The sequence below is a fragment of the Vanessa tameamea genome, chromosome 14 (genome assembly GCF_037043105.1).
Source record: "Vanessa tameamea isolate UH-Manoa-2023 chromosome 14, ilVanTame1 primary haplotype, whole genome shotgun sequence".
NCBI classification, from domain to species: Eukaryota; Metazoa; Arthropoda; class Insecta; order Lepidoptera; family Nymphalidae; genus Vanessa; species Vanessa tameamea.
Genome location: NC_087322.1, coordinates 10020031 through 10036657, shown reverse-complemented (window position 1 = coordinate 10036657; position 16627 = coordinate 10020031).

Sequence of the window (16627 nt, the reverse complement as noted above, 5' to 3'; positions counted from 1 at the left end):
GGCACATCAAATATATATACAATGACAAAACACATTATCAGTACACGTATAAGTCTGGTTCGTTATTCGGGTTGGCTCATAATATTAGCTTATTCAATTAAATATTTTAAACGAAAAAACCAACCAGAGGCCGAACATCATATGGTGATTAATATTAAGACTACGAATTAATAATAATTACTTTCAATTTAAGACACTTATTTCTTAGATAAATGTGAACTACGATAACCTCACCAAGGTGTCTATAAAACAATATCAAAAGTAAATGCTATTTTTTTTTTAAAAGTTAAATCTATGAAATCTTGTCTTGCTATGCGTCATTTTATAATTGGTCATCTCAGTTGTTATATTGTTGAATATTTTATTATTACCAAATACTCGTATTTATCTGACTCAATAAAAAATATAATTATTACTATTTATAATAACAACATATTATTATTACAATTAAAAGTTATGCGTAAAGCAAATTGTAGTGAAACTTTATAATCTTCGCCTATTTTTATTACTTTATCCAGGTATTCCAAGATAGATTGTTTACATAATGTCCGAATTTATTACTTTGGCTGTAACATACATATATACTGTGGTGTTTCTAATATAACGGGCCAATTTAATTACAAGCACACATTTTAATACTCCTTTGTTCGGTTAAGCGTGATTATCGTCCACTAAAAACATTACGATGGCCGTCTTCGGCACGGATCGGAGAGTCTGTGTCATCGTATCGAACTAACGGAACCGCGATCTTTTACATTATAAATATCCTTAACAAACCGAAAATAATACACAGCATTGATTTTTCATTCGTTTTATTGTAATCTTTTACAATATACACACAATTTATTTTCAGATATAAACTAAACGTTACTTTTAAATCATATTAGGTGTAGTATCAGTGTGGTGATCTTTCAAAATGGCCGATGTTCGGGACATAATCAGCTCGGAGGACATAATTATACTTGGTAGTAGAACTGTGTGTAAGCCCGCCTGGGTAGGTTAGGTTAGAGTGTTTCGGTTTGAGTAAGCCAGTGTAACTACAGGCACAAGGGATTTAACATCTTAGTTCCCAAGGTTGGTGGCGCATTGTTGATGTAAGGAATAGATAATATTTCTTACAGCGCCAAAAAAAAAAACTTTTAGTATATATTTTGTAGGATAAAGTTCATGTTAAATATTCTTACCGCACTAATAAAAGAAACCCTCTTCGAGTCGGTGCGTAACTTTAAATGTTTTTGTTAGTGAAATTCATTTTATCTCGGTCTGTTTAAAATGCGACAAAACTTAGCGACCAGAGCAGGCATGAGCCAAATTAAATACAAGAGTTTTAAATGAGATGTAAATTTTCCAGAGCAACAGTAACGTCGGACAATTGTGAACTTCAAGCTTTGTTAAATAGTTTAGATAACTTTGATTTTATTAATTAAAAATTAATATAATGCATTGTGTTCAATTTTAATTTTAATTGTCACTTAATAATTATTTATTTATTTATATGATAGTTAACAAAGGCCCTGAACAAATAATGCCGGCTTTATTATATAATACTATTTATACACCGTAGGTTTGCTCGCATTTTAGGGTCGTCAGGTGTTAGGCGTAAAAAGCGTTAGTCTACGTCCTTCCTTGGGGTTCAAATAATTTACTGGATAATAGAAACCCATATTTTGGTTAATTAAGGTCTTAAATATCAGCAGCGTGGGTGCTTTCGGAGGTGTATTCCAATATCCCTTCTCGTCTCGGCCATAAAACCAATTTATCTAAGTATAAAGTTAAAACAATTAAGTAAATAGTAAAAAATAAACACGCAAAGTTTACTCATTTGGAAATAACGTTAATCTATGATATGTTTTACAAGATTAAATAAATGAACACTTTAGGAAAATTACAAAACGAAGAACCATTTATAAAGGAGAACAAAATGAATAACACGAGAGGCCTTTGATCCGGAACATATCCTTAAATAATCTTGATTTGACAGTGGAAAAACAGAAAAATACGCTTATCGGAAGCGTCCGGGCTTCTAAGGGATGGCAATTTGTACCGAACTTAAGAAAATTCTGGGATAATTCGAAAAGAATTCCGCGAATATGAGTTAGATTGAGTTCTTTTTGAACGTATTATTAAAAGAACCATTTGAATTTACATTTGTATTATTATAAACAATCAAGGCAGCTAAATCGGAACGACTCAGGGAGCCGACCACGAGGATCTTAACTGAAGATTACTTAATCAAATTCGGGAAAGTACAATTATGTTTTCTTGTTTTTAATCTATTTTATAATCAGTCATCTCGTAGACAGTGGTAAAAATACATTGTGAAAAAATCTATATGTATCAGGTTATATTCGACAATAGTTAATGACGAACAAGAAAACCTGTGCTAAATACATGCAGGTTTTATTGTAGAAATGAATTCTGTCGAATCTACTGTTACACACCAACTCCCTAGGACATAAAGTAGTAGGTAATCGAGAATTATAATAATGCATATTATTCAAACGCTTAAGCTTAACAACTTTGCAAATACGTCAGTAGTTTATAGTTGAACTGACATTAATATATTCGCTTATAAAACGTTCGTTCGTATAGTCAAATCTATCTTAAGAGAATTGGAAGTGTCGTAATTCGCTACGATTATCTGAAATTAAGTAGAAGTTTTAAATGTTATGTAACCACTAACAGTTCTTACTAGAATCTTGATAAATAATATATTATTTTATATATTTTTATTTTATATTCATTTTTACAAGAAAATTAAGACTTTTGATCACCGAATCAGAAGTTTACCAGATTGTTATTTATGACTAACTAGTTGATAATTGTACAAGTAATACAAAATATTTAATAAAAACACTGAATTCAAATAATACTTTGAAAAAAATATAAAAAAAATCGAGCTTATTTAATTTTAATCCCGTATTTTTTCAGCCTGAGGAAGGTTACCCCTCCAAACAAAAAAAAAGTTACTTTTCATGACGAATGTATTACTATACCATCGAGTTTCTGCTGAGGTAAGAAACATAAATAATACAACCCAATTTTGAACGCCCTTCTTTTTAGAAGTCAGTTCATAATGTTACTTTTAGTACCTTTAGTACCTTTGGTTTGAAGTATTCGAGCCACGGTAATTTATTAGACTAATATTTTTTTTGAATATAACTTGATTCTGAAATAGTTATTCGACTTATATATATTACAAATTTACAATGTGTTTAATTTTACTAATTCATTGATTTATTATAATGATTTTTATTTAATACCTGAAAATATTGGAGTTATAAAATATCGGTTGACACGGTCAATCAACCGTACGACATTTAAATAGTTTAAACGATGTTAATTGCCTTAAGAAAAATCTTTATTTTTTTTTCTGTCTTCTATAATTTGTAATTTATAAAAAGAATACATAATTTCGAAATTGAATACGTTCTTATCAGAATTAAAATAAAATGAAACGAAAAATTTAGTTTAAAATAAACCTGTAGTTATCTGTGATGTTATTTTTAATCTTAGAGATTAAAAAGACTTTTATGTTCGAAAATTAAAAAAGTTTAAGATGTCATTTAGTTAATATAGTGAGTGATGTCTGATGAAATGGCAATAATTTAATATGGTTCATTAGGAACTTGCTAAAACTAACACTAAGAATATAAGATCTAAGCTAGTACTCCTTGAGGCGTATACGACAATTTTAAATTTAGACCTAAGGGCGTGTTTGAGCTTCAACAAGTTGGTAGGTTAAAAATTCAAAGTAAAATTTAATCAATAAAAATAGACTATATAATCAATAGAAAGTGATTGCTTCCATCCAAGTTGAAGATTATTTCAAGTGAACAATTGAAGTATATTCTGTTAAATAAATCACTACTAATGCAACGCCCAAGTTTCAAATTGGTTTGAAAGTTTTCGCGTAAGTCGGAAACAAAGTTAAGTCTAACGCAGACAGTGTAGTAACGTAACAGTACATTATAAAAATCAATGTGTGAATGATGCACAATTGCACACTTCTTAAGAAATTATGAAAACATTTTTACTCTTTCCCATATTGAATTGTGAATTAAGTAACTATGGCAATCGAAATAGACCGATGTTCAGCTGATACAACGGCCGCGTCAAAATCTCACAGTTTATATTCACGTCTGAAGTAAGACTGACTGCTGAAAAAAAAAACAATAAAATAATACAGAGTGATGATGTCATCCGGCCGATTGCGGTTACAGCAGACAATCTCATGGAAGACCAGCCAACAACGCAGGACATATTATAGTGTGGACAAATACAGGTATACTCGCTATATCATCACTCTCATAATCCAACTGGTTCTGGTTTGAACCAGAATCTAAGGTCTCTGGCCTTATTTCAAACCACTAGATAAACGATACAGTCGAACAGACCACTAAAATTAAAAAGGCGAAAGTTTGTGGGTTTCGATGTTCATCACCCAATCACGAAAAACCCGAAACCTAGTTATAAAAAAAATCTAACTTCTACCCCGTATCTATCTATCAATTTCTGTTCACCCCACTCAATTTAAGGTAATATAGTAATAACATTTTTTATACAAGTTTAATATAAATATCATATGTAATCACCCTTGTAAATGGAATTTTATTCAACGTTCAAAGCTGTTTAGAAAACAAAAAACAAAGAAGAGTCTGAGTTATTTTTAATCAAATTTCAAATGCTATTTCCGCGTGGCTGATGTTTTTTTTTCTGTTAGAAATTAGTTTTGGGGAGGTTTTTGTTTGTCGTAACTTTTTTCGTATTTAATTAAGGCAGGCCGAATTTTTAATTTATGTTTGATGATTATTCTTTTAAACCAAGATTAACTGAAGATCGTGGGTTCTAATCGGGCATGTCCCACTGATTTATTGTCGTGTTTCTTTTGTGTTTATAATTATAATCTATCTTGCGCTTGACGGTGAAGGAAAGCATCTTGAGGAAACCTGCAAACCTAGAAACCTAGAGGAAGTTAAGAGGAGGAAGAAAAAGAGATAAGATCTCCTCCTATTTACTGAATGTTACGACTACTGTTTTCCTTAGAATCGGATTTAAGTATACTTTTGTATATTGTACACTGTTTTGTTTCGTGAATTGAAAATTTTAAATAATATAAAATATTGAAATCTACGTCTTTCATATAATTTACATTAACATTTTTACTATTCTTTTTCGTCTAATTTACGTTGCGTGTTTATGTAACAAACGTGGATCTCACACTCACGCAGAGTATGATTAAATTGAGCAAACCAACCCTCGGCTTCAGTCAGGTGTTCGTGTTAATGGGTTCCAGTATGAGGTGAGTTAGCGAGTGTCATTACAAGCACAAGTCGTATAATATCTTATACTTCTATTATAATCCTAGGCTTAGCGTCGCGTTAGCTGAATAAGGAATCTATACTTGCAGTGACCGTGTCTATGGGTATCTTATCTTCAGGTGGCTTATTGCTAGATTGTCTTCCTGACGGTGGTCATTGTCAAATCGGTGATGTCGATCGTGACTGTGATACGTGGGTTTTGCATAAAGACATGTCTATCTGATGACATGACATCTTCATGACATCTATCTTAAGCCAGAGATTATTTTACCAATCGTTTGAGAAATCTGATTGCGTTTGATGTTGATTGCGATGTGTAACAAATATTTACGTCAGTATTCGATATGTTTTTCTACGTGTGGTAATAATTGGCGCACCTTCACCTCAGAACCCCGGACTAATAAACGATTATTCAGTAATCTACTACTAGATAAACTTCCAGCTCATTCAAGTCATAAGCGATTGAAATATTGGCGGACATGCTGTAAGTTTTTGATTTCAGACTTACGACCTAGTATATCAAATATAGTGAGAGTGCAATATTTACTTCATTTGATTAACTTAATGATAGGCTTAAGTCCATATAGTCAGTCATTTAAGTAACCCCCTCATAGATTTCTGTTTTACAATTTACAAGGGGTATATACAAGGTCGTCTACCGGTACTATACTTACCAAGAAGAGCCGTAATAGGATTTAGAAAGACTTTTCTACTTATTAAATTACATAGGAGTATTAATTTTGGGTTCTGAATCATTAGCTGAATCATGTAATTTGCTTCACTGCAATCCGAGGTTCACGATTACAAGATATGGACAACTTTTCTACTTGTGTATGTAACTAAACTCTTCCTATAGTCCGGAAGTAAATAAAATTCATATTTCACGCGAACGACTCGGAACGGATAGTTAGTATACTATATTATTTAAATATTTGAAAGATAATAAATTACAGGCCAGTCACTAAGTTTTAGTGACATATATTAAATGCTAGCTATGGTATTTATATCAGTGTAGCATTCTAAGTCATAGGTACCTACGTATGTTTATTATTTATTACAGAAATAAATCGCGATTGTATATACAGACAAGTAATATTCCTTTGTCCTTTGAACATATTATTATGTTTGTTACAACCTTTTTGATTTAAAGAATTCTTTGAAATGTGTCACTTTCCAACTTAAAATAAATCTTTTTACAATGATGCAATCCGTATTCACAAACAATGGATCGTGACTATACGCGAGGACGGGCATCAAGAAATAAATCCAACGTTTATTTTACCGCATAAAGTTGGTTCGAACCGGTTTAATGCGGTTTTGTAAAGAATGCAATACCAATAACTTACAAAAGTTGTCACATAAAAAGAAAATATACGAGACTTTGTGACACTGTTCACACATTGAATTCAATAAATGTTATTGTTTATACAGTTTGTTTATTAATTATTTATTCTATTTTTAGGAATTAGAAGCGGTTTTACTTAAAAAAAAAATATATTACATAAAAAAAAAACATACAAAAGATAGAAATTAAAATCACATTTTAAATAATAAACTTGATTAGTACTAAATATTACAAGATTTCAAAATTAACAATAAGCAAATCGTAATATATGACAAATAAATAACAAATCGGAATTTCAAAGTTATAACAAAGTAAACAACACGTTCGTTCAGCACAACGACCCAAAACAAAAGTGAACCTGAGTAGACCATGCTGCCTGTTTTTATAGGGTATCAACATTTTTTTTTTTTTGTAATTAGTGCAGTTGTCATCTAATACTATAATATTATATTACCAATTCAAATTAATACTTACCTGATTATTCATTAATTACCTGCAACATCGATTAATCATATTATATTACAATTTAGATATTCTCTTATCTATGTCATAAAAAATTTATTACAAAAAGCAATTTTGGTTAAAAGTTGCTACTGAACTACTACTATACGGATTTTTTATGGCATAGCTAGACATACGCAAAAATGAGTGACCTGATGTTAAGTGGTCAACAATGGATGGACAGGCGCCGTAAAAAAAATAAACCATTCCTTACATCGCTAATACGCCACCAACCTTGTTTACTGTCATGCCCTTTATGCCCGTCGTTACACTGGCACACTCACCATTCATATCGGTACACCAATATTAAGTATTGCTGCTTGACAGTAGAGTGCTTACCGACCCTAACGGGTTGCACAAAGACCTACCACCTAGCGTAGTATTTTTTTTAATCAAACCTTATTTTTTGCAATTATCTACAACATGATATTACAATACACGTATATTAAAGTCGTTTATCATTTACACGTGTTATAAGCAACCAAAATCTTGTTAATATTCCGATAGTTAATAGAACTGAAATATCGTATCTCGACTGTTATCCGAAGGAGCGATGAAGAGTAAACGAACCATCAAGGCAACGCTTAACCTTCCAAACTTGTACCACACCGATTTGTGATAAAGCTGAATTGATCTTCCACTTCTGCACCGTCGTTGCGTATAATTGAGTCTTCTCTATCATTTCCTCCTGATCCAACTGCTGAATTACCGAAGTTGGGAAATGTTCAACTCATATCCAATCATTACCTATTTAGTGATTATTAGTGGAAAATGTTGATGACATCTTGATTCACATCTCAATGTTTCCTCGCTTTTTAATTGTACATATATTTCTTTAATTCACGGTAAATTATTTAACAAGTATATTTTTTGTATATTTTTAAACATTAACCGTGTTCGTAACTTCTCAAGCGGGACTAGAGCATCACTTCTGCAATGGAATATTTATATAATCTTACTTCGACTTTTATAGTACTTGTAAGAAGTTTCGTTGATCACCTTTGGTAATAATACAAGTCTTAATTGTTTATAAATAAAATTTTAATCTTATGGAAATTTTACTATTCGTTTTAATTTAAAAATATTGAAGTCGGTATTTAGGATTATTTAAATGAGTTACAAAAAGTTGTTAAAGACTTGTTTTTGAATTTTCATCACCCAATACCGTGAAACTTAGGATGGATACTTGTACGGAATTTCATCATTTTTGAAAGTTAGAAATTGGAAAGGGTTCTATTTATTGGTAAAAGATAATTGGAATAATATTTTTTTTTTAAATCGCCCTTTACGTGGATGGTTTTGGAATGAAATTTGGAATGAAAATTTCTAAATAAATTTTCGGAAGTTCGCAATTTTTGTTGTTAGGTATATGGATCCGATGGATATCTCATCGTGTTTTTTTTAATCTGTTTGTTAATCTATTCCGAGTGAAATTCGCAACTAATGTTTATGTAAAAAAATACCAATTTTAAAGCGCTGAAAATTAAATATACTGCTGCTAGTGTATTACATGGTTACTTTCGACACTCATCAGCTTCAAATATCGCGAATGTTTTCATATTTATTTCATTCTTAATCTATGTAGGTTCAACCAACTTTAAATCAGCTAGAACATAGGTTAAGGTTTATTTGTTTTTTTTTTTCTTTAAATACTAAAATTATTATTTGAATATCTTTAACTACAATTATAAATATTTCAATCATACTCAAAGGAACGCGTGTATCTTAACCGATGATTGTGTGTTCAAACCCAGACAAGCATTTCTGAATTTACACGTTCATTTGTGTGTATGATTCATCTCAAGTGTTATATGTTATAGCCGAAGAAAGACCACAGTGGCGTGCATTTGGAGAGGCCTATGTCCAGCAGTGGACGAATGTGGGCTAATGATGATGATGGTAGTGTTCAAGCAGTGAAGAAACACCTGCATTTGCCTAATATCAATGTAATTTTGCCACATATGAATTGACGAATTGATGCAGATTGGAATCAATTCCAGACCTACCACTGGAATCGAGAGGATGCCTTAACCTAGCACTGATATTTTATAATATATAGGCTGTTTTTAATATTAAATTAAAATAATAATAATAATAATTGTGTTATAATTTTATTTTGTTAAATTGGTCTTTATAAAAGTCTCTAAGTGCTCAATAAAAAATTTTATCTGTTTTATTATATTAAAGACGACGTAAGCTTTAATAACAAATTCAAAATTCACATACAGGTACAGGAATCAAATAAGCATATTATCGTAAGTCGGTTTTTAACATTTCAAGAGTAAGTTCTTGCAGTACTTAGTATTGCAAAGGCAATTAGTCATTCAATGCTGTCACTGATCAGTGCCGTCACTGATGAACTAATTTACGAAAAAAAATGTCTTGCAAGCTAATAAAATAAACATTTTTCATAACAGCTATACTTTTACAATCTGTATACAGTATATGTATGATATATTTTTTACTGAATTATTTGTAACAACAAAAGTAACAATTTGTCTAAAGCTAATCAAAACTAAATATGTAAGGAACAGACTTTTTTAAATTATAATATATGACAATAACAAAAAAGTAATTCCAATTCAAACAATCGACTCTTATTATATCCTTACTTTGTAAGCCAACTTACGTGCAGATGTGCAAACAGAAACCCCAATCCCGGGAAAATCAACCGAGGAATGAAGTGAATTTCACGGCTCATCGGACACTTAGGTTCCCGAATCCCGGATCCCGTGTGTGGGATCAATCCCACTTTATCAGTACAGCTTTCTCTGCAAACAGCTAACTAAAGCCACAGAGAATTGAGGTATTTCATTGTAAGCTCTATTCGTGAATATTCTTTATAAGTATTTCATTGGAAGCAGACTTAATTTTTAATTGACTTTTTAATCAAATCAAAATATTCTTTATTCGAGAAAACTTATAAAACCGTCACGTTACATTGTTGAATTAATGGAAAGCTACCACCGGTTCGGAAAGTAGATTCTACCGAGAAGACCCAGCTTACTCTCAGTAAGAAACTCAGTAGGTACTCTTTTCCACCATTTTAATTACAGTAAAGTACAATTAAATTTTTTATCAATGTTTTTTTTTTTTTACATGAGCTTTAAATTTTATAAAAGGCTAAGATAAAAAATAAAAGTCTAGTACATATTTGATATTCTTGGTAAACAATATTAAGGTAATTTTTACTTGTATATTTAAAAATTTTAAACTTAATATTTATCGTAAATAAAAACATAGTATCGCTGTTTTACTTCGTCAAACTTTGTCCAAAAAAATCTTTAATGTAAGCTACCTAGATTGTAATTATTAGACCTTTCTTGTGTTTATATGAATGTTACATTAAATACAATATTCAAGAAACGTTATTTAAGTTATAGTTATAAAGTTATAAAGTATGTATAAAATATAGTTATAAAGTATATATTGCATACTTTATTAACGGTCTTTCAACGCCATGCTATGTAATCAACGCGTATCGATCACAACTCCCGTTAGTTTATGCTAGCTCGATGGAAGCTGATAGATTTAGCTAAACCACATAAAAAAAAAATGGAGAATATTAAAATGAAACCTCCCTGGGTTGTTTAGCTTTAAAAACTATTTATCCTAATAAACGATCACTAAATATTTGTAATATAATTAATGCACAGTTCGTTTGTTGGGTAACGAGAAATTGAATAAACACGTCAACCAATAGGAAATAAGGTCATTGCATTGCCTTTCGCAGAGTAATTATGTTTCACATGAGCATCGCATGAGACTTAAGTTGTTATACTATTTATACACACAATGTAACTTCCACTGGCTCATAATTCAACCAACATAATTACAGTATGAGAATGGCCGAGATGCTCACGCATGCGACTTGCAACCTGAAGTATACATTAGAATTATGAATGTGACAAACTATTCTTGTTTTTTTTTTTTTGTTTTGGCTTAGGAGATATGCTCGGAGTCACCTCATGGAAAGTAACTGCGCTCATGGACATCTCCAACACTGAAATACTTGTAGGTGAGTTTTTGGCCTGTAAAACATAAGTAGGTTATTTTCTTGAATGTTCTCAAGTCGTATCGGTTGGGGAAAATCGCTTGCTTGAACTGGTTCCACAGAGAGGCGCTGTAAATTAAATTTGAAATGTCGTATACTCTAAATCCTGTTACTTTTTTACATTTTTAAAATATATTGTTTTTTTATTATTACGTCAGCATTACTTGCTCACTTCGTAGTCTTTATCAATTCTATTGAATCCCTCCGGTCGTTGAAGCGTGAGAGTAATAAACGAATAATAGAGTCATTGGTATTTATTATATTAGTAAATCAGTTGGCTTTGGAACCCAACTTTTTATTTTTTATTTTTTTTAATATATATATAAATAAATATAAATAATAAATAAAATATATATTTTATTTATTTTTTATTAAGTATTGCATACTTTATTAATAATTTTGTCGCGTGTGTATACTTTTTTTTTCAATCGTAAAATATCTTCTTAAAATGGTTTAAGCAATAACTAGCGTATTAGCCGAGTTGGCCCAGTGGTTAGAACGCGTGCATCTTAACCGATGATTTCGGGTTCAAACCCAGGTAGTCACCACTTGTGTTTATAATTCATCTCGTGCTCGGTGGTGAATGAAAACATCGTGAGGAAAACTGCATGTGTCTAATTTCAACGAAATTCTGCCACATCTGTATTCCGCCGACCCGCATTGGAGCAGCGTGGTAGAATATGCTCCAAAACTTCTCCTCAAAGGGAGAGGAGGCCATAACCCAGCAGTGGGAAATTTACAGGCTGCTAATGTAATGTAAATAAATAATAACTAGCGTTCGCTTTGTGGTGATGAACTGAGGGATAAGGTACTGTACTGTTTTTTATCTTTACTTATTTTTACATAAATAAATAAATGAAAAACCTACCCACATTTCGCATAGAATTATCTCTCCGTAAATATAAATTCGAATTGCAATTTAATATCTCGTACCGACAATAACAATGTTAGCAGTAAAAACTAATATTTTTTTTTTGCCAAACATTATTAAGGTGAATGACCACTTATCATCATATTTTTAATTATTATGACGTAAGATTCGCGACAATGTTGCTTCATTGAATATTTCAATATCCCTGGAGGCTATTACGCTATATTGTATATTATCCTTTGGGAAATTCGAGAGCGTACAGAAGGCGCTCTCGTAATATTTATGTTGATTTAATGAAACTTTTGTTTGAAATAAATAATTGTATTCTTGTTATTATTAAATATAATTATTACATAATTCATCATATTCCAATCGCAGGCTTGAGTCATTAAAACATTTATGCTATAAAAATAAAAATAGCTAAACCGTAAGACATCAAAGGACGATTTAGGTGAAAGTACCTACCTATTTAGATTTATAATATATAATATGTGTGTATAACAATAAACACAAGTCTAGCAGTAGCAGATCATTTGTTTGTATTAGTTCATTTTAGAATGTATTTTGTTATATAATCACTATTAACTTAACGCAATTTTGTAATAATACTAATTATGAGATTTATTTTTTTCAAATATTGAATCGACACACTTTGAAAGAATTTACTTGTACACAGATATAATAGGCATAAAAATAGTTACATAAAAAATACATTGCGCCTTTTAAATTATAAACACCGCTTTTCTAAGCGAAATAAAGGTCTTCAAAATCACGCCAACTGCAGAGGCGAGATAAAAATCACAACGATTTTTCATGGCGAGGTGAGCCTTCGTGAAAACGCTGAAAAGTAGTTATCTGCACGCCTCATTGATAACTCGGTACTTCTATTTATGTGGGATATAAACGCGATCTAAATACGAACTAAAGAATTTATTTCTTTGTTCATTAGTATTTTTATTTAGAAACAAAAATATTATTCTACTGTTACACTAAGTAAAATAAATTCAAACTACAATAAACTGCGCTTCGCGGACTGGCAAATCGGCCACCTGATATTAAGAGGTCACCGCTGCCATTGGTACTAACTATAATAAATATGAATCAGTCATATCATCAAACTTTGCCATCCCCTTTAATTATCACGGCCTAGGATCAGCCCGACTTGCCCTATTGCGAAATATGCGATTGGATATTGGCTATGCAAGAAATATTCATTTATATTTTTAAATTATGTCAAAGTATTACTAAAATTGTGATATTATACGACCCTCGTGCCTTCAATTGCTGCATTGACTCTTCATTCAAAGCGAAGTGTTGCTGTTTGTTTGAGCGGTATTATAGCTGATGAGGGTCTGGTAACTTACCAGACGAGCTCGCACAAAGCTCTGCCATTAGTTAATTTGATGAAAATTATTTGATTAGAAAACAATGCTCTGTAATTAAATGAATGCTTGTGTTATTTCTGGTTGTCGTGGTCTTACTAGTTATTAAAAGTTTCAGGGAATAAGGGGATGATATCGGTCATTTTTTAGTACATACGTAGGCGGAGTGACAAATTACTTATCCAGGTAAGTGTCACCTCCAACAACATCCCGTAGACATTATTATGTAAGAAATATTAACCATTCCTTACATCACCAATGCGCCACCAACCTTGGGAATTAGCATATTATATCCATTGTGCCTGTAGTTACACTGGCACACTCATATTTCTATTTTTTTTTTATGTCAAACATCTTATTTGGACCTATTGGTTAATTTATGAAACTATATTTGCCTTTATCTTAAAATGTCTACACGAAGCAACTCCATACACAATATTATGAATATCAGCTCATCCAGCCGATTAAACTTAGACAGTAACCGTCTCATGCTGGTATCTACGATACTGGTTTCCAACTAATATTGACTTTGAAAACTATGTCAATATATGTAAACTTTTAAGTATGACGATCTTTTCCTTGTTTTTTGATATTAAGTAATTTTTTTTGTTTGGTTTTTATTTTAATATCATGTTTGCAAAATATGTATATTAATCTATATTATATTAAGAGTGAGATGGCCACCGGGTCACCGAACCACTGGGATACTTGATTTGTGTTTATGGTTTATCTTGTGCTCAGCGATGATGGGAAACATTATAAGGAAACCCTAATCAAATTTCAATGAAATTCTGCCACATGATTCGGATGGAATCAGCTCCAAGCCGTCTCTTTTGAAGGAGATGAGGTCTTAACCTAGCCGTGGTACATTTATAGACTGTAAGGTTACTTTATTTACTATATTTAAATTATTGTTACCCGACCCATTTAACAAAACTTTGCCATCTCTAAGTTCGCAACTCTACAGTTGAATTTTCTTACATTATAATCTGTAAAATGAAATATCAATAATGATTTCGACTCCAACCTTACTTTATCCGACGTAGAATTGGATAGGAAATACTTATTAAAATCATGTTTAAGCATTCTTGATTTTTTATTTGCCGTCTATTTTTTATTTACGCTTCAAGTAGTATATACAATTTACATATTACTTATAATTTTACTGACGTCTATCAAAATCCCAGTTCATGGACATAGATAATCTCAAGCTTCGTTCATCCTTCGCTTTCATTTTCAAATGTTCACTTTAAACAGACTTAGGTTCTTCAAACATTCTTTATTACTTCATTTCTATGCCCAGGTCACCTACTTTTCACGGCACGTCTGATTTCAATAATTGATCATCATTATTAACTAAATAAGGTTTTAAAACAGATAAACTTATTATTTTATGAAATTTTGAAGAAGTTTCTAGAGTATTTTATTGTTTGAAACACAAAGCAGTGGTTACAAACCCTCAAAATACAGTTGCATTTGTGTTACATAATCACGACACGGACTCCGTTTACTGATTTAAATTCGCTCAGCGAACTATGAAAGAGCTGTGCACGGAATATCTTAGAACACGAATGAGAATTTCGTCGAACATACACCCACACACAATAACACAACCCACAGATTTTTATCCTCTGTCAAAATTTCGAAGTATATTTAGCTTGAACGTGAAAATTATGATTTTGTAAAGAACTGTCATTATTTTCAAATCTATTTTGAGGTGCAACTTCGTTGAGGGCGATGAAAGTTAAATTTCAATGTCAAGAAGTAGAAGTAAATATGCAAAATTTTATGAATAATTAATATTTTAAAATTATGTAACGAATGTAACGTAATTTTACATATGCTTACAGAATATACAGGGTTCTTAAGAATGTTAACTTTATTTGAAGCGTTAACTGATTTAAAAAGTACTCGTATTTGAGCCACAACAGCGCTCATAAACATCTTCAAGAGATACAATAACATGCCTTATATTTTATGAAATGTCTCTAACTTTATATCATATATTACATAAATATGTTACCGAATAAATACTCTATAGAGGAAAAAAAAAAGAATCCTCACATAAGTAAATATATTTTGTAAATTTTTTTTCACATAAACATCCAATTGTGTAAGAAAAAGTAGGTTTTCGAAAAATTAATAATTTCGATAAGAAATGTCATTGTTCAATTTATTACATCAGAGATTTCAGAGAAAATTATAAAATAACCAATTTTAGAGGTCTAATCGAAAATAATGATTTTTGAGAAAAAAGTCACTTCTAAAAAGACGTCCACGGCAAAAATTCAAGCTCTAATTGGCTAACTAGCAATGAAAGATACTAATTTATCTACAGCGAGATTATTAACAGTTCCTATTCAGCAAACAGGTACGTAGCAACCATTAGAAGAGATTTGATTTTTTAATAAGGTGTTCTCGTTTGGATGAAGTAAAATTGAAACTAGAACTCATAGTGACTCATATATTACCAATGGTTTCTTTACAAAACGATATCATAAGAAACTGGTGGGCGTTATGAGGTCAAATTAAAGTTTGATTTCACAACATCATAATTGATAGATAACCAGTCTTCACTTGTTGGTGAATCTATTTTCTATTACGAATCTAAACCAAGTTGAATGATGTTACAAAAAGCCTAAATGAGGTATTGGTCGATCAGCAGTTGTTTACCCTGTAAGGGATATTCCAAACTCTAACACAGAATTCAACACCTAAGTTTGGTCACTAAGAAGAAGATACGCTATTGCTAAACAATAATAAGTATACTTCAAAAATAAAAGGAGTGACTTTTGTCACTCATCTTTCAATAAGTGCAATAATCTCATATGTGGCTTAAGGCAAAGTGACATTAATCAATGACTGTAATAATATTCTGGATAATATACCAATTTGAGTTTTATAAAGAAACGAATAATTTGCTCCAAAAAAACCTTCCCAAGACAATCTCAAGTTCCAAGATTAAATAGAAGAAAATAAGAATAAAACTAAAATAAATTTGGGACATAGATGAAATATAATCAAAAGCCGGCTTCGAAGTTTGTTACAAGCCTTTCTATCGCATCAAGTAAACAGGAGAGCCAGAGCGGGCTTATTGCAACCCGCTTGCCCCTAATTTAATATCGCCCGATTTGTTTACAAAGGAAAAAATTT